Source organism: Sander lucioperca, chromosome 1 (assembly GCF_008315115.2).
Source record: "Sander lucioperca isolate FBNREF2018 chromosome 1, SLUC_FBN_1.2, whole genome shotgun sequence".
NCBI classification, from domain to species: Eukaryota; Metazoa; Chordata; class Actinopteri; order Perciformes; family Percidae; genus Sander; species Sander lucioperca.
The window spans coordinates 27999986-28020547 of NC_050173.1; the positions used below are offsets into that span (position 1 = coordinate 27999986).

Below are 20562 nucleotides of genomic sequence, written 5' to 3' on the forward strand. Positions count from 1 at the left end.
ATTAATAAATGAGCTTAAACAAAAAACTTGATACGCATTCAAGCAACCAACTTAGCACTACTTGTTAGATACAATGTTGTGGTTCAATCTGCAAGTGACAAACTATAACGGTCGGATTTATTTTAACCAATACAATATAAGCAACTCAGCACACACTATTCATCAAGTCGCAGATGTCTCAAAGTACTGTGGCAGAACCATTCATTAGTAATTCAAATAAAGGGTCTGTATAATTTTCTGTGTGGCAGCAGGTCCAGTGCTTCTGTTGTTTTCATTCATTTTGTTCATCAGGCTGAATCTCTGAGGACTCCATGCCATCTTATGTCCATCTTCTCTCCAGCTGGTCCACAGGTGGCTAAGTACACTTTGCTCTTATTTGTCTGGCCTGCCTATTCAATATTAGCCTACTCTCCATCCGCAGAACAGCCCCTGATATTGTGAGAGGGGAGAATGGAATCAAGAAGAGCAAAAAGGCATTTGGCTGGCATTTCCCACCTTGGCTAATTCCAGCTCCTGGAGCCTGGGCCAGACTGTTTCCTTTCTGTTTGAGCACTGATGATGACACTGTTCCAGGTCTCCACCTGTGTCCTCCTCCTCTGATCAGTGCAGTGGCCATGCTGGGAAGGGATAAGCAACAGCAGGATGCTTTCATCTTTCCCTAGTCCTTCCGGGCTGATGAGGATCGAAAGATTATCAGGATTGTAAGGTGTTAGAATCTCAATCTTTTATGCTTGACCTAAGATCGATCTACATATGTCTGTTTTACTCAGGTATTTCCATTCTGGCCGTGCATAGTTAAACCTTTATTTTTGCTTTTTTTAAAATCACTTACTTTGTAATGACTTGCAAGAAATACTTCAAGGAAAATCAAGTTATATCAATAAAGATGTTTTTGTCATGATGCAATATTGGCATTGTCCATCAGCACAATGAACTCAAATGGTGAACTATGCTGCACTTATTCTCCATTTCAATGAATGTTCAAAAATGCTGTCATAAAATTAAGATTTATTTTGTCAGTCTTTGTCAGTCTACTTTTAACTCGATATACAGATGTAACATTTCACCTCACCCATTCACTCCAGGGCCAAATGTTGGTTAAAGACAACATTTATAAACAAGAAGATTATTCGAATAAGCAAAACCATATTCTCTGTCTGTTTATTTTCCACAGCAAAAGGTATTGATGCAATATGCGTATATCCACTTTATCTTCACACAGATATTTGCTTAAGCACATTAAGTAGCTAATGATTTACACATTTGGAAAGGAGGAGTAGCCACTTTTCACAACAACAAACAACGTATTGTGGAGTGAATATGCATTAAGTTTTTAAAATTATTGATATGAAAATAACTGTGCATTGCTTTCATACCGCGATTACCTGTGATTAAGACAGGCTGCCCTGTCATATCGTCTCCCACTCCTCCCTCCTAAGCCTCAGACACACTCAGCCTTAGACTCTCCCTCCCCAGTCTCAGGCTGTCTCCACATGATAAGCGGTCTGAGCTGCACTTACCTGTTGGGTTGGGTGCCGGGAGCTCAGTTCAACTACGGTGGCCCTGAAGTGCAAACCATGACAGCAAATCGCACAACACGATGGAAAATCGCACAACACGACAGAAAATGACACAACACGACAGCAAATCTTTGATATTAATACGTGAGATGTGATGTCATCTGGTATGTTATATTTCGTCAAAAGGCATACTGATATATTGATATATGACGCATTAGTTGTCTAATGCATTTGACTGATTATTTTATCAATATACTTTAATATGTGTGCTATGTTAATTGTGGGGTCAAGGGCAGGTGAGCGAGGCATTGTTTTGTATATATGTTTGTATCTGTGTCTTTTTTGTATATGTACTGTATGTTTAATCTTTGTGTTTGTATATATGTGCAGGACTCCCTTGAAAATGAGATGCTACATCTCAAGGGGTTATCCTGAAATAAATTCAAATTCAAATCGCACAAAACAACACAAAGTTGAAAAATTGGACTACATTTAAACGTGACCTCGAGGCGTTTTGACAGGTTATGAAACTGTCTCATTTTAATACTGATAGACGGCAGTGCAACCTGCTGCACGGACAGACAGCAGTCGGAGCTCAGGCGGAAGGCTGAGAGCTCTGTGCCCGTCAGCAGCGGCTTCTGGCTTCACCACCGGTCCCCCGGGGCAGAGGGTTAGGGTTAACCCTTTTGACGCTCGTGGTTTTTCTTTTGGCGCTGTCGAATTACCTCTTTGGGGGTGCCAAAACTTTCTCTATGCAGGAAAAACTCTACTAACATTAGCTAAAGGTCCCAAGGGATATGACTGTGGATGGTAAATGTTGATTTTGTTTGGATGTGCCTAATTGTAATAATTGAAGTGATTGTTGGTCGGACCCAAGGGGGTAAGCTTCGCTTCGGAGCTCGAACCTCCTATGGCGGCATTTTGATGCTACAAAGCGATCACCCGACGTTAGCATTCCATTGACTGCCATTCATTTTGACGTCACTTTGACAGCGAATAACTTTACATCTGAAGCGTTTAAAGACTTTATTTGTCCATTGTTTATTTCTAAAGAAACACGACAATATATAAAAGGCTCCATTACCTTGTACCTCACGTTATGGCTCCGTAGCAGACGTTTTTGTAAAAATAGGCTAACAATTGTGTCATAACCACGCGACTTACTGTCGCATAGTAGAGGAATTACCGTATAGTACAGGAGAAGCTCGCAGGCAGTTTCGACTTACATTAGCTGTTTAAGTTTAATTACTAATGTTAACTAGCATTTTAGTTAGCAATAATTAGCCTGTGTCCATGTTATCTCCTTACCTACGCTCTCCTTCTCTGTAAGATTGGGAATGATTGAGATTTCTCTTGGCACAGCTACCAGAAGACTTACAACTTTCAGACAGGTTGCTCACGTCACATTTACGTCATCTCTCTCAGTTGGAGGCTGTGCAGTAACGCTCAGCCATCACCGGAAAAGTGCTTCTAATGGCCTTCACTGGTCTCCGTCCAGAGCAACGGGATCTGTTGGTCCATTCTTATATACTGTCTATGGTCGGACCGTTGAGCTTACAATACTAGCGGGAGCTGTCATTTGTTGTCATAGCAACTCCAAACATCCTGGGCTGTATCTGTAACAGACGCGATATTATGGATCCAAGTGCAGTTCCAGGCAAGACCTGCCCTACGAAGCAGCCCGATTGGTTGAGGTTAGGCATTGACCTCGAGTAGTTAAGGTTAGGCTAGCCGATTGGTCAGGGGATAGGACCTGAACAAATCAGGTTCCGTTACCTCGTGCAAGAATGGACGCCTGGCTAATCATAGCACACAAATGCTATTGAAGGGCGGGTCTTGCCTAGAACTGCAGTTGGATCCATAATAACGCACAACAGACAGTGGAGAGAGGATGTTTGGAGTTACTATGGCAGCAAGTGACATCCAACGGTCTGACCAATAATATTAGAATTTGGCACATCTAAACAAAATCAACAATTACCATCAACAGTCATAGCCCTTAGGACCTTAGCTAATGTTAGCAAAGAAGATGTTATGTACAGATAAGAAAAATAAGAGCCCAAATCCCTGGGGAACTACGCTAGCATTATGAACTTGAGAGCCGTTTCTGCTTACTAATTTAACAAAGCACAATAATAATTTAAACACAATAGACAGACTAACAACATTACTAAAACACATCTAAAGGTGCTTTTGGTGACATTTACCCACCTGAAAGAAAAGGTCTTCAGTGGCAAGTTTACTCAAAATATTCATTCAGAATTTGGGCCAACTGAAGAAGGCAGCGCAAACTAGTTTATACACTGTACCAACGGATGATATTGTGCCTTTATACTCATAAGGAATACATTAAATGGGGGTATCTCATTTTTGCAAATATACAAAATTAAATAATACATAAAATAAAGTAAATAACACATAAAATACCCCAAAATATACTATGTGCCACAAAACCAATCAGGACGAGGATCAGTGTCCAATACGTACCTACCCTTTCTGTTTCAGTCACACCAATGCTGTCAAGTTGTGCGATTTGCTGTTGTTTTTATTTGCTGTTGTGCTGTGTGATTTGCTGGCATGTTGTGGCAATTTGCTGTCGGGTTGCGGCAATTTGCTGTTGTGTTGTGCCGATTTGCTGTCGTGTTGTATGAGTTGCTGTTGTGTTGTGTGAATTGCTGCCGTGTAGTGCCGATTTGCTGTTGTGTTGTGCAATTTGCTGTTGTGTTTGCACTTCAGGGCCACTGTAGTTCAAAACCTATACGTCATCATGTAATTTATATAATTTATAGACATGAACTGTTAGATTCAAACCGAAGAAAAGCCAATACACAGTTATTTCAAAATGAGATTATTAAAAATTAGACTTACGGCACACAGGAAGCCGGTTCTCTTTTTTAAGGTTCTTGGTAAACCATTATTTGATTGGGCATGCTTTGAAAGGGTAGCAGCAAACAGGGTTTAAGTTAAAAGTCATTTGAACTTTGTGCACAATGGCAAGGTGTGATATTTACAGTGCACAATGCACTTTGCATAGTGCCAACCATAAAATGTCTGGACTGGTGTCCACAATGATGGTTCCCATGAGGAAAAAAGCAGAAATTATACACAAGTGACGATACACCAGTTAATACAATTTGTCTTTAAAATTCATGCATCTCAGTATGAAATACAGTATAATCTTTTCAGAAATGTCCTGTTCATGTTTTTCTCAAATGTGCTTAATTTGCAACTTGCATATGGACCCTCTAGCTGTGTTTGCAACTCTTAGCTAGTTTGCTTACTGCTTTGCTAGCTAAGAGCAGTCATTTATAAAATACAAACATGCAGTTTTTTAAAGCCTTCAATCAGCAAATTATGACACTACAAGAGGCAAAATGCATGACACTCATGACCTCAGTTACATGACGAGCAGAGTGAGTGAAGGCGCGTTTAAAGTGGAACGGACTGAGTGTCCGTCCGTTTGTCTTTTCTTACAGCAGTGATCTCAAGCACTGATAAACATAATTGTGGGTACTCTGGCTGTGCCCAACATTAAGAAGGAGACAGAGAGAAGCCAGTGTTGTTGATGGTTATGGGTGGATGAGAGGATGCAGAAAAACATGGAGGCATGGCATGCTCTTGGGGGTGGGGGGACTTTGCAGTACCTGGTCCAAATAATGGGGAAGGCCAGCTGGGGCTTTTGGCAAACATATTTAGGACCTAGTGGCAGACCCTGAGCCCCTGAACTAATCCTGTTGCAGGTGATTATGTGGAGAGAATTTCAGAAATCGAGGACTACACCCTTTGTTCTCTTCCCCTATACCTTCCTTTCCTAATTACAACAAAATAACACAATTTTTTTACCATTATCCTACATGGTTATACAAATTCATTTAGAATTTAAAAATGGTAAATTGATTATTTTCATATGAATAAACTTGAGTATAATGTGACTTGTCATGGCCAATGTCAAATGTTAAAGCACAAACATGAATGTTTTTTTTTCTCAACTCTTTCTGTCATCATGGCCAGAACATTATGTTGCATAAAAGAAACAGGCTTTTCTTTTTTTTTTAAACTGCAACTATTTACCATCCAACACTGAATAGGCTTGGAAGCACGTTTTCAAACCTGCTATTTTTTAAGCACGGAAATCTTCACCTGCCGTGTCAATCCATGTCTGTTCAAATTAGGCAATCAAGAGAGGACTGAAAGAGTCCAATTTTTTGTGGTTTTGTCAGGAATGATTGACCTACTTTGGGTCAAAGGACTTCAAATTGTGATGTGACGACTTTAAAAGGTTTCATTTAGATTTATTTAGACGGTAGGATGCAGGTGTGCAGACGCATGGAAAAATATAAGCTCTTCATCGTCTGGCATGGCTTCTGCCTTGTGTTCAATTATGAGCCAAAGAGTAATGCAGGCCTTGGTGAAAACATGGTATAGGAACCTATCACAACAGGGAAATGCAGGTGCTTGTACTAATTCTACAAAGTTTACATCTGTAAATATGTCATTAATAATTACAATCTTTTTAAAAGAATTGTACAAAACGCATCCAACAGAACAGATACATCTTGATTATGTGACAATGTGACTTTGCAGTTCCTTCAAATCAAACAAGCCTATCATTAAGATGTCAGTCTTGAACTATGTAAAGTTTGGGTGGGGAATTGAAAGCAATTAGCAGAAAGTATGGAAATCTTTTTGTGTAGGTTGCAGTGCTTTTCACCAAAATCAAGGCACACCATTTAAGCCCCAGGGGGCCCTAAAATTACTTATTTTTAGGTTACCTAAAGATATTTAAATGGCAAATGACAAAATGGTGTTTTTTCCTTTCTCCTATTCTTTTCTCTCTGTTGCTAGATGAGTGGCAGGTACAGCCTGTGACAAACAGGGCTTGTAACATGCTCTAAATCTGTCAGGACTGATTGCACTGGCCTCATTTGACTAACGGCTACATTGCAACAAAAAAAACATTCAGACACCATACCCAGTTGATGATAAGATTAAGAGCCAAAATGTGTGATTAAATCTGCTTTGCCTACCACAGCCATATGGATGATTGTACAGTAACCTTTCCATAGGGTCCTAATCCTCTAGTGAATTATATACAGTATACGGGCAGTGCAGACCTTTCAGTGCACACAGCTATATATACATATAAAGTTGCAAATATGATGGATTCATCATCATTACAGATTCATGTTGTCTGCCAATCTTATGTTTCTATCTCTGACAGCTAAACAAAGTGATTTTCTGTGATAAATGGCATTATATTGATAATAGAACTTATTTGTTTAATCAGCAGCTATGTTTTTGTTTCTTTATTGTATTATGTTCATATTTATACTCATACATGTCTCAGGTGAGAGGTCAGTTGTTTGTGCACTGTCTACCAACTTCCTGCATTGGAAATTCATGTTGCATGGGAATGAAATCCAAGCGCCATTACAATGCATCCTAAAACGTATTAGCCAACTCAAATTGGTTGCATATAGTACGTGAAAATACTTTGTTGGAGACAGTTATGCTACTGTCCTCCAATATATCCCAACCATATACTTTGTGTTTCTGTTTAGTTCTCTTTTTAGCTTTGTCACACAGCAGCTTTGCTATTCTTTTGTTTTCTACCATTGCTTATGTATCCTGTAGTTTATTTTTTGTAATATAACAATGGTGTTTAATCATGATCCGGATCCTGCATCATGTGATGTGTGCGCTGACAGTTGAGTTACCAAGAGCAGCAGTCGACACAAGACAAGCTAGCGTTATCAGCTAATGCTACTTCTAACAAGCCGTTAGAAAGTTTTTTCCAGTTACTGAAGCAATGTGTTGTTTTATTTAGGACATGCACCTATACAGTGTTATTGAAAATACCAAATTCAGAAGGATGACACTGTCCCAGGAACTGAGGTAAACATCATTACTAAACTTCATTGCAGTAAAAAATGCATCTTTCTTAGGGAATGGATAAAAATGTAGTGCATACAGCTGAGTGTATTACTGCCTGTGGTAACTACAGTATATGGTGTGGCGGAGGACATGGTTTCTTGGGTATACCTGATTCTGTATATACAATAATGTAGTACATTATTGAGTAAATGATCTAGTTTTTTAACAGATATTTAAAAAAGTAAAAATATTACATTTTAATTAACTATTTGTATCAAATTGGCTTTTAATCATAGACATTGTATCGTAACAAATGTATCTGTATCATGGACAGTGTTGAGAGTAACGGAATACATGTACTGGCGTTACATATTCAGAATACAAATATGAAAATAACTGTGCACTGCTTTCATACTGCGATTACCTGTGATTAAGACAGGCTGCCCTGTCATATCGTCTCCCACTCCTCCCTCCTAAGCCTCAGACACACTCAGCCTTAGACTCTCCCTCCCCAGTCTCAGGCTGTCTCCACATGATAAGCGGTCTGAGCTGCACTTACCTGTTGGGTTGGGTGCCGGGAGCTCAGTTCAACTACGGTGGCCCTGAAGTGCAAACCATGACAGCAAATCGCACAACACGACAGAAAATGACACAACACAACAGCAAATGACACAACACGACAGCAAATCGCACAAAACAACACAAAGTTGAAAAATTTGACTACATTTAAACGTGACTACGAGGCGTTTTGACAGGTTATGAAACTGTCTCATTTTAATACTGACAGACGGCAGTGCAACCTGCTGCACGGACAGACAGCAGTCGGAGCTCAGGCGGAAGGCTGAGAGCTCTGTGCCCGTCAGCAGTGGCTTCTGGCTTCACCACCGGACCTAGCGGGAGCTGTCATTTGTTGCCATAGCAACTCCAAACATCCTGGGCTGTAGCTGTAACAGACGTGATATTATGGATCCAACTGCAGTTCCAGGCAAGACCTGCCCTACGAAGCAGCCCGATTGGTTGAGGTTAGGCATTGACCTTGAGTAGTTAAGGTTAGGATTGCCGATTGGTCAGGGGATAGGACCTGAACAAATCAGGTTCCGTTAGGGGAGTAACGGAATACATGTACCGGCGTTACGTATTCAGAATACAAATTATGAGTAACTGTATTCCGTTACAGTTACAATTTAAATAGTTGGTATTTAGAATACAGTTACATTGTTGAAATCAATGGATTACATGATGATACTTCTTTTTCACAAGTTTATTCACTCTCACAACTCCATGCATTTCCCAGAAGCCCCAAAATGAAAACGAAGAAATTAGCTATTTGCGTGGTCACTGATAGAGGTAGAGATGGAGCCGGAACCAGCACAACAGAGCCAGGGCAGGAATGCATTTCTATCTTGGAAATTCAAACAGCATTTCACATTAAAGAAAGAGAAGGGAGAACGAAATATAACTGTGCAGTGCAACCTCTGCTTGCCAGCAACCAATCTCCTTTCAGCATCCAAATTACTCCACCTCCAACCTGAAGAAGCATCTTAAAGTAATTTTTTTTAATTAGCCAGCCAAGGGTAGTTGTCTGCTATAGTTTTACTGGTCACCTTGCTATTTTATAGTTGACGTGCGACTTTACATTATCCTACGTGCTGATTTACTATCCCCAGAGCTGTTGAAAGACTGACTAGCCCCGTTTGACATGTTAGCTAACATTAGCTAAAATAAGCTTGTGGTAGCTTAGACTGCGGTTCGATTTTTGTAGTATGCAGTTCGGGACTACAAATACAAAAATCTATCTGCTTGTTTAGGTACACATTCAGCCAGTTGGAATAGAAGAACACACCAGAATAGGCCTGTTTAGTAAGCTGTATGTGATGGCTGCATTCCTACACTTATAATATGCAATTCAATGTGGAAGTAATCCAAGTGTTCAGAATACGTTACTCAGACAAATTAAATTTTTGGGCATGTATTCTGTATTCTGTAACGGAATACGTTTTGAAAGTATCCTTCCCAATACTGATCATGGACTATACATACGTATTGAATATCATGAGTGGGAGAGTTAGACACCACTTCTGCAGCTAAGACAATATTAACAATTTAAATTACAATCAAAATTACAGCTCAGTTACAAATTTAAAACTGCAGTCTTTGAAATTGCAATAAAAAAAAGAATCGCTTTTCAGCCCCATTTGTATATTTGTATTCCTATTTACTGTACATAAACCGAGTATTATCTGAGTGCACTTCCAAAAGCCCTATACAATATACTCATGCAGGACCTCAGTGGCTTCCCTCCAATTATAGCTCATGGTCCAGATAATAGACATAATGATTTCAACTTTTTGTTATATCTCCATTTTGACTGAACAGAGTACTGGCTGCGAAATACGTAAAACAAGTCAACAAAACGGAACTATAACGTTGATCATTATTAAATTATTTCAAAATGTGCTGGCAATTTGCTCCAGATTCTTTACTTATACATTTTTAGATAGAGCTTTAAAAGAAAAAAACATAACTCCATCTAAAATACCGCTCATGTGTATCAAAATTACATGTGGGGTCCGGAAAGAATGGTGGGGTTTATTTGGTGGGGTCAGTCTAGCCACTTTATCGACAATGCCAATAGCTAATTCTTGCTCACAAGCTAGCTGTCACTCCACATAGCAAAAATAATCTTCTCCAGACCTCAGCCATCCAAAACTCGCTGCCAAAGCATTTGACTCTCATTGCTATTAGAGGATTTAGTTATGTGACTGTTTGACGTCATTTTTGTACCACTTCTTCTTTTATCTTACAGATAAGACAGTATGTCAAACCCGCTCTCAAGTTGTGGTTTACTCAAATGTAATCAAACTTGCGTAGTTTGTAGAAATATAATGAGATTTACAATCCAATAAGATCTGACCAGAAATGCAGCATGGAGTGTGTTGTCCGCCTGAAGGGGTTGTTGTACACAATCCATTACATGTGCTGTCTATTTTGTTGATGTTTATTGTTTTACTTGGCTTTCCAATTCACTTTTATATTCCTTAATGTTCAGACCATGTTCTGGCCTTATTTTCTGCATCATTGGGAACTGCAAGTAGAGTGAGTATGTTTTGGCTGTCCAATGATATGACAGACACATGGAGACATTGATCATGATGGATGAGATTGTGTCCCACTTCACATATAATACTTGATGCTTTTTAGGGAAGCAGAAATAGAGTAAGTAGCATCCATTAGACACACAAGGCCTCGCATAACAAGACAAAGTAGGAAATGTAGGGATTTATATAATAAGGATTAGTCTTGGCTGGTAATACATTTGGTCATTTTGCTACATGAGGATTCTAAAATTAAAGCTTCATATGACATCTCATGGATTCAGAATTCATTTTTATTGCAGTCTCTCCTTCTTGCTCTCTCTCTGCCTCTCTCTCTTTCTCTCACAGAGCCAAAGGGTCAGTGATTAAATGATGTAGTTTGTGGGATGCATCAACCAGGTGGTGTACAAACGCATCTGTTGTGTTAGTCCTGCTGACACGGTCTTACCCATGGCAAGCCTCAGATGCCGGAATGGTCTCAGCTGCTGTGTTCCCATTTATTTATTGTCATCTATTGGACATCTATTTGTACAGTTTTCCACAAAACACTAACTGGTTTAATTGGTACAAGCTCCACCAGCTTTCCAGACTCCCCTCTTTGACATCCATCCATGATAATATCCTGCTGTAAGGCTATGGGCAAATTTAGTGCAAGTTTTAAAGAAAGACTTTACACTTCAACATGGCATGAGTTAATTCATTTCTAGTATTTGCAGCCTAATATTCTACATTTGATGTGACACCACTTCTTTTTCTATTTATAATGAAGACATGCAAGTCATAAAAAAAACATATTTGCAAAAATACGTTTAATACTACATTAAGTATGAATTTAGGCAATTGTACTTTACTCCTTTTTTATTTAAGATGGCTATTGTGTTCTTTACTCCACTACAGTTATTTAACAGCTATAGTTACTTGTTACTTACATGTTGCCTTTCTTTAAATAACGGTTAATTTCTCATACTGAAGTTTCATTGTTGACACTGTATGACAATCTATATAAGCATATGAAGAGAAATTCCTATTTTATCTGCTTTTATATATTTAACTGTTTTAACTGCTCTTTAATGTTTAATTTCTTATACTGCACTGTAACTTTTATTCTCGTATTTTATCTGTTTTGAATTTTTTAATCTGTTTTTATGTAAAGCACTTTGAATTGCCCTGTTGCTGAAATGTGCTATACAAATAAAGCTGCCTTGCCTTGCCTTACTTTGCTGGCTAAGATTTATATTATCTATCTATCTATTGTTATAGGTTATGTAGTTTAAAGTAGTTAATATTACCTCAACAAGCAACAGCATTAACATGTAGCTAACATGTCAGCTGCATGTTAATGTTGTTGCTTGTGTAATGCATCAATAATAATAACAATAACAATGATGATGCTATCAAATACAGGTGAAACGATTAGTCGATAAATCGATAGGCAGAAAAATAATCAGCAACAATTTTAATAGTTAATGTGTTTTTCAATCATTCCAAATAGCATTTCGTCTGGATGATAACGATCATACAGCACACGATATGTTTATATAGGGCTTATTAATATGCAATTATTAGGGCTGCCCCCTCTTAGTTGATTAGTCGACTAATCGACAAAATGAATATTTGTTGACTAAGTCTTTAATCGACCACAGCCCTAGCAATTATACTATTTTAACTCTAATTCAGCACCTTGTTTCAATTTATTTTTATTATATTTCAGCACTATAACTTTAAAAAATATAATCTTTACTGAGTTCATTATTTTTGCCTGTACCATCGTTCCAGTCCTTACATATACTAGTGATTCACTTGAACTCTCTCGGACTGATACGGCCCTGACAGTTTTGTTGTAAGACCTTTGATTTACTGTGAAACATGCATCCTCTCAAGATGCTTTTATGGTGCATGTGTGTCAGCAGGTGTTTTTATTGATTGTGTTTTTTTGTTTTGTTTTTACTGTTGCGCCTTGTCATATGAGAATGACACATGGAGAGAATCCCTCATGGAGATGTTATATGGTGGGATGTGTGAATGATTTATGTTGCATTCAATTTGTCAGACAAACATTCCCATATACTGTAATGTTGATGCATGTTGAGAGGAAAATATAGAAGACAATAGATATCAGCACATATCAGCAAGCCTCCCCAGAATGGAAGTGATACAACTGCTTTAAAGGGGTGATAGAATGCAAAACCGATTTTACCTTGTCATAGTTGAATAACGACGGTGGGTAAATAGGACATACATAGAAGCTCAAAATCCCATTGATACCCCTTTACTATACAAATCTCACATTTTGAAACTGCCGCTGAAAACGGGCGAATCTGAACAAAGCTAAAAGTTGACGTAAGAATCTCAACTCCTAGTCTTTGTCAAGCCCCAAAAATTTGCATAGGCTACACCACTGACCTGAGGTCAGCTTAGTCTTCTGAATCTAGCTAGGTCATGCAGATCTCCAGAGGTCCGCTATTTAATTACTAAATTCACTTTTGAGATTTTTTTATGCGAGAGATCAACTATGTAGAGGTCAAATATGGGCCGTTTTACGAAAATTGATGGCTAATTGCAAATTTTGTCCGACTGTGCGTCGCAGTTCAGCAGGAGCTCAGCAGGCTACGTGACAGCGGCCGGTGCTGCCTCGCCGCCCGGCGTGTCCTACTTCATAGACTCCGGCTCGCTGTGAGCTAGCTGGATCTCCGTCACGAAGGGAAGCCCGCGGCGCTCCATACCCGCGCAAAGTCACCGTTTCTGGGTTACTGGACTAAAAAATGCCGAGGCCCTGATGGAGCTCCAGGGCCTGCAGCTAGCCGCAATCTTTACCCATAGGATTGAAGGGACAGTAGCAGCTAACGAAATCTCTAATGTTCACAAAAATGCATTAAATTGAAATCGGACACCATTGTTAGCTTTATAAGACCTTGGGGTAGATGTTATATAAGTGGCGTGACGAAATTCAAACTGTAAATATACTCTAATTATGCTGAAAGTGAAGCTAAATAGCCGCGATCTGTACACATAGGATTGAAGGGACAGTAGCAGCTAACAAAATCCCTAATGTTCACAAAAATGCATTAAATTGAAATCGGACACCATTGTTAGCTTTATAAGACCTTGGGGTATATGTTATATAAGTGGCGTGACGAAATTCAAACTGTAAATATACTCTAATTATGCCAAAAGTGAAGCTAACTAGCCGCGATCTGTACACATAGGATTGAAGGGACAGTAGCAGCTAACAAAATCCCTAGCTAATGTTCACAAAAATGCATTAAATTGAAATCGGACACCATTGTTAGCTTTATAAGACCTTGGGGTAGATGTTATATAAGTGGCGTGACGAAATTCAAACTGTAAATATACTCTAATTATGCCAAAAGTGAAGCTAGCCCCGATCTGTACACATAGGATTGAAGGGACAGTAGCAGCTAACGAAATCCCTAATGTTCACAAAAATGCATTAAATTGAAATCGGACACCATTGTTAGCTTTATAAGACCTTGGGGTATACGTTATATAAGTGGCGTGACGAAATTCAAACTGTAAATATACTCTAGTTATGCCGGCAGCTGGCAGCCAGCCAGCCTCCGCCAAGCCCCGGTAGACCAGTAACCGAGAAACGGTGACTTTCACTGGATATGGAGGTTGCCATTTTCTCGTCAGACTGTGTGGAGCTCCTAAAGTCCGACACGTCTTACCAAATTTGCAATTAGCCATCAATTTTCGTAAAACGGCCCATATTTGAGCTTTATATAGTAGATTTCTCGCATAAAAAAGTCTCAGAAGTGAATTTAATAACGAAATAGCAGACAAACAATGTATAACTTTGCAGTGTCTGAAATATGAGACCTGCTGTCTAGTCTCCAATGGATGTGTATGTGGTTCGCTCAAACCAATCAGCGCGCAGCTCACCTAAATATTCATGAGCATACCGTATTTGGAAGAAAAGCTCTTGTTACAAATAGGGCCATATTCACAGGGTAGTTAAGGACACATAAAATAGCATTCGAGCAATTTTCAGCCCAACCAATGTTACATACCCAATTAGGAGACCTTAAGGAACCGTGTGAAATACCCTATATAATCATTCTATCACCCCTTTAAATGTTTGGACATTTGAAATGACTGGCAAAACAACATGAATGTACATACAGTATGTGCAAACTGTTTCAAGCATTCATGCAGGTACTATTCGAGCAAATGCAAACAAGTGTGTATTTTATTACATTATTCCATGCTTTGATCAATGAAGTCTTGAGATACATTATGTATAAACCCACCGATGAGAAGCAACATGTAATTAGCTGAGTATAATAAAAGTACTCACAAAGACATTATTGTATATTATTGCCAAATGAATTGTAATAATGATGTCTGATTTTTATTGGCATATAATGTATTTAATTCATTTTCCTGCCACTGCTTTTGATATGTAACTCACCAGGCTGAAGACAGAAGTGTGTGTTGTGTTTTCTTAGATTTAGTGGGAAATTGAACTGGAAAACTCAAAATTGGACCACATGAAAGCACAAAGCAAATCTTTGTAGCTACTGTACCTTGTGTAAAAGTTATTTTTTAAAGCCCTAGAGTGTATCATTATGGCAAATTTATGGCTATGCAAATACTGCTTTTCTATAGCATAAAATTGTTGCATGTCTAAATACTATATGTGCGGAGGTGCCAACAGGCATTTCTTTTTGCCTGTAGGTATAAGCTACACTTTTCTTTCTTGTCTCCATAACTGGCAACATAATGGTGGTGATGCTCCCTGTTTCAGCTCTGTGTATCTCTAAGCGTGCAGCTGCCGCCGCCCTGCAAGCTCCAAATAATCCTGCATTTTGGCAGAGCACTATAGCCTAAAATAATGTGCAGCATATTATCTAAGCTAACAACATATTTCCTTGTCAAGGGCAATTTAGCAATAGGCTTGATGTTTAAGGACTCATAATCATTCGAATAGCATCAGCTATACACCTCTTCACAAATGTGCAAGTATGCACACGCACGCGCGCACGCGCGCGCGCACACACACACACACACACACACACACACGTAAACTACTGCACACAGCATGGTCTGTGATTGATTAGCACAGTGGCAGTGGTACAATAGCTCGAAGGGGGTGCAATCCTTAAATAGAAGGTTTGAAGGAAGAGCAAGGCAAGCCAAGAATTCTGGTCAGCTGCAAGAAAACTGTTCTGGATGGTGTTCAATTACTAACACACAATGCTCTGAAGTAAAAAAAAAAAATGTACTTGTGTTTTTTCTTTAGCTTGTAAGATTGTATCTCACCTGGCAATGTCTTTTTCTGGTTGGGTAGAGATGGGATTTTAGCAATACTTCATCATTACCATTTCTTATTGATATTTACCAATACAGCTCTATACTTGTATAAATAAAAGTACATGATGTGAAAGCAATTCAGTTATTCACTTAACATTTTGAAAAAAAGCAAGTTTAAGTCACAATAGCTATTTAAACAATTACAACAAAGGCCCAGCTACCTAAATAGCAAAGGCATTTTCAAACAATGGATTTGGAACCTCTCCTACATTGTTTATCAAAAATGCACCAAGGATCTTTTTTTAGAAATGCATGTTTTCCAGTATTAAAGTTTATAATGGATGGAGTTATTCTATCTGATAACAAACGTTACCTTGACTTGATGATGGAGGTGCAGTACAATGTTTTGCTGAGCCAGTCCAAAACACAGCAAATTGACTTATTAGTACCAATCCATCAGACCTATCAAGAAACAGTATCAATTTAAGACTAGTTCTCAGTTTTGAGTGTTGAGAATGTTGGGAAATAAAAGTAAAAACTTGCTTCCAAATGTGATGTTTACTTTGCATTTACTCTGGTTTGAGATATATATATATAGTTATACAGTCAATGCTGGTAAGGTGTTTTTGACCACTAGTTGCGTGAGCACATGGGCACATGATTTATATCCTGCTATGTTTCACGCTATAATGTGGTAACGTACAGAGATGGGGACTCGAGTCTGAGACTTGGACTCGAGTCGCACTTAAGTCGCACAAACAGCAACTTGACCCAAAAGACTTCAGACTTGACTCAGACTCGAGCTTCGAGACTCTTCAACAACCTGTTTTCATGCAAGTATTGCTTTTTAAATCTAAATTCATTCATGCATTTCTATTTTCTTTTTTTGGCGCATATATGTTGGGGAAACGTATGACGAGCTGCATGTCCCCTGCCCTCTGCCATAATGTGCAATGTAACGCATACGCTATGCCAGGGGTGGCGAACCTGTGGCTCTTGAGCCGTATGCGGCTCTTTGCCTGCTCCTGTGAGGCTCTTCCTGTGTGGCTGGGGGCTGTGTCATTGGTTGATTGCTGTTTTTAACTTTTCTGAAACATACAGTATTTCAGATAAGTAAAAAAAAAACATTTGAATGTATCTGCCAATACTGCCAATACATTTGCCAATTATTTTAAAATGGAAAATAATGCAGCAGAGTTTTGAGGACAGATTCTGCAACCTGAGGAAAAACAGCGGCCACAGAGCACCTTCCTCGTTAACCCTGTCACTGCTGAATCCGACTGTTTGAAAGCCCCTTTAGTGACAAATGAGTGAGAGAGTTCTTCGAGTGGCCACAACCGAGTTCAAGCAAGACCTGAAAAGGATTGTGGATAACAAAGACTGTCAGGTTTCCCACTGAGTCAATCTAAGTGAGAAAAAAAACTATGAAAGCTGCTATGTATTATGACATGACATGACATGACATTAGATCTGGAAGACACTGTTGCTGTTGTAGTGTGGACGTGCATGTGTTGTGTGGCTTTTTGCTATGGTGCGGTTTTTTTTGTGGCTCTTCATACCTAACTGGTTGGCCACCCCTGCGCTATGCCTATGTGCGTGCACTCACAAATCAAATAATGCATTGACGATGGTGACACCAAGATACAGGTGCAGATACCAAAATGTTGAAAAATACAGTTATGACATTCAAACAGAGTTCTTAATTTGTGTTTCTTCAGATTGCATTGCAGTAGACCCCATAAAGATTTTGATACTGTACTGTATGGATGGTAGCTACATGACATGCTTTGAATTCATAAGATTTAACAATACAGTGTTAGGGACAGATCAGATGGCCAGAGACTTGAGACTTGACCTGAACTCGTGGCAAAAGACTTGAGACTTGACTTGAACTTGCCCCTCAAAGACTTGAGACTCGACTTGGAATTGAGCTCAAAGACTTGAGACTCGACTTGGACTTCCAAAAAATTACTTGTGAACATCTCTGGTAACGTATCAAGAAATGCAGCTAGCAAGTAAAAATGTATGTAAACAAAACACAATTCAAAATAATTTACCAAATATTTTTTTAGGAAATGCATTGAGCATGTTTGTTAAACCTCAAGAATACACACACTGTGTATTAGTATTAGTATTAGTAACAATGCATGTAAAAATAACTTTGTTTACAAGAAAAACTCTACAAGGGGCCTTTAAATACTAACTGGTCTCCATTCACTAACACTAACACCCTGACTATCATAAATTGTTTTTTCACATTTTCTGGGGGGAAATGTTACAGTTTGATATTAGAACAACCACAACAATTTAAAGAGGCATTAATGTAAAAAACTGGCAACACAGCCTTTACTGTCAAAGACATGCAATCTCCATTATCTTAATAATATTTGGCGAAATTTGACAGACAATGCACATTTTTAAATTTGCGAGGTGACTCGCGAGTAATTTCACAGAAAAATGCTTGGACAAGTGGAAAATCGCATGTCTTCTCCCAGCGACTCCCTCTCCTCCCCTCAGTCATCCACCATTAGGCTTGCACAGTAGCAAAACCTGTTGGCAGTCTAAGCCATGCTGCTACCTGCTGAAATGTAACTAAGACAAAGCTCCTTTATCTGCCCTGCTAGTCTGCTGTCCTCAGCACACAATTTACTATTCAGTCATTTAACAGATGCTCTTATCCAGACAGGGGCATAACGAGTGCATTCATATATGGAGGGCTGAAACGGCCTCATATTTTCACTGTGTCCTCCCAACTTTGTCAGATGTGAAGGACGTAGGGCACTGGCGGTGGAGGTCACAGCAGACCTGTCTGGATGGCAGACTGTGGAGATTACATACTTTATGACTCCCACTTTGGATTTCTCTCCCTCCCTGTCTCCCTGCCTCTCCCTCACTCTCGTTCTCACTGGTTTTCCCATTTCCTATGTTTTTTTTACCTGCATGCCACATTACATTTCGAAGGTGAATCCCATAAATACTGAAATTTCTGTGGAGGATAAATTACTTAGGATGCATGGAATCCTAAGCTTCATTTTGCATCGACAGTGTCAACCACTGGAAATTCTTATAGCAACTTCATACATTCTGACAAGGCTAACAGTCTATATTCTATAACTATTGGATTGAAACAAAGGACAAAAGAAGGAACTGAGAAATGTGCTGATTTATTTAATCCCTTTGAAATATATATTATTTTCAGATTTGATCCCCACTTCTCATATTTGAAGTTCCGTCTCAATTTTTTATCTTAGAAAACAGGCCTTGGAAATTAATCTCCTGAAGACTCTTGATAGGGTCATGTCCAGACCCACAGACATTCCCAGCAGGTGCCAACTCTGTGCCTGTATGCAACTGTGTGTGTATGTGTGAGCATATACAGTTTGTGTGTTTCTTTAAATATGTTTAAATGCATTGACCACGGTTGGTTTTCATTATTGCATTTTACAGTTATGTAGGCTATTTCAGTTCACTCTGCTTTTACCTTAACCGCACCTTTTAATTTTCTTAGTGGAAGTTGCATTAATGACCAAAAATTGGCCAGTTTACATTAATGTGGTGCAGCAGTATATTATGTCAATTACAAGAGATAATCAATATGTTAACCAGTAAACTCACAAATTTCTCTAATGTACTGTGGAATCTTTTCACCAGCAAAAAGCTTTGCACTGACAGAGCCCTAGTTCATATGCACAATGATTACAATGTAATGTACACATGTGTATGTTACTGGCCTTAATTGAAGCAGTTGCCAAGATGAATAATTACCTTCTTCTGAATGAAGCTCAGACACATAAAAAATGTAAGACAATCTGTGACTGGTGGCTACAAAGACAGGATTTGGCATTGTCAAACATTTATATATTCTCTTCCTTCCTGCTACCAATGTGCACATCCATGATGCCATGTCAACAAGCGCCCACACATGACAAGCATATCATCCTGTGTGGGCGCGTTGAGAGTGTCAGAAAAAGAATATTAAGCGACACCCCCACCCTCGATCCATCCCCTTGAGTGATGCTGTCCTTATGATTCAAGCAAAAAATAAAGTTCCAATTGTATAATCGCAACTGGTGAAGAGTTAATTTCTCAGTGTAACATACCGTTACAATGTTGTTGTGTCACCTTGTATTTTAGTTGTAGTAGTAGCTGAAAGGTTTAACAATACTCTTTGGTGGTCATTATGCCCTCCTCCAATGTTGTTTGTTCTAAACAGTCAACAAACCCCCCAGAAATCTTTTGAAAAAAACTTTAGCCACTGCTATTGATAAACAGCCTCACCAAACCCTGATGAATTATGGTTATTTTGTCATCTTGTGAAGGCTATATTTTACTTATTTCCCCTTTGAAAATATTCATCAGCATGTCAATGGATTGTCATGACATATATACCAATGTAAAAAAATACTTACTTACTTAAAAATCATCAAAATATATGACTTTGAGATACAGATGGACTCAAAGCAGTGTGAACATTTCTGTCCTTCCTTGCCCGTCGTCAGTCAATCAAGACTTCTAACCAGGGAGATTTTATGATTTATTAAAGTAAATGATTACAGCCAATGCAAGTCACAAGTGCAGTTTCATTGGTTTTGGGCCAATCCCTTCCAACCCACACACAACACACATAACCACCAACACCACCCCACACCCCCTACACACAGCCTCTCCACAGGCATGCCAGTAGTAAGCGGTGCTTTCACCATACAGAGAAAAGAAGGGCCAAGTGGCAACTAGGGCAGCGGGGGCACAACCTGTCAGGGAACTCTGCTGCCAAGCCTCAAATACATTTGGAGGTAGCC

General features: G+C 39.1%; 1 long non-coding RNA gene across 1 annotated transcript; it reads right to left on the reverse strand.

Annotated features, from left to right (window-relative positions):
- On the reverse strand, positions 1–16228 carry LOC118494474. Its single transcript, XR_004896668.1, has 3 exons — positions 16137–16228; positions 15773–15782; positions 1–672 (listed from the first exon to the last, which is right to left on the reverse strand). It is a non-coding gene; the product is annotated as an uncharacterized LOC118494474 (long non-coding RNA).
- Between the last annotated feature and the right edge of the window lie 4334 nt (positions 16229–20562).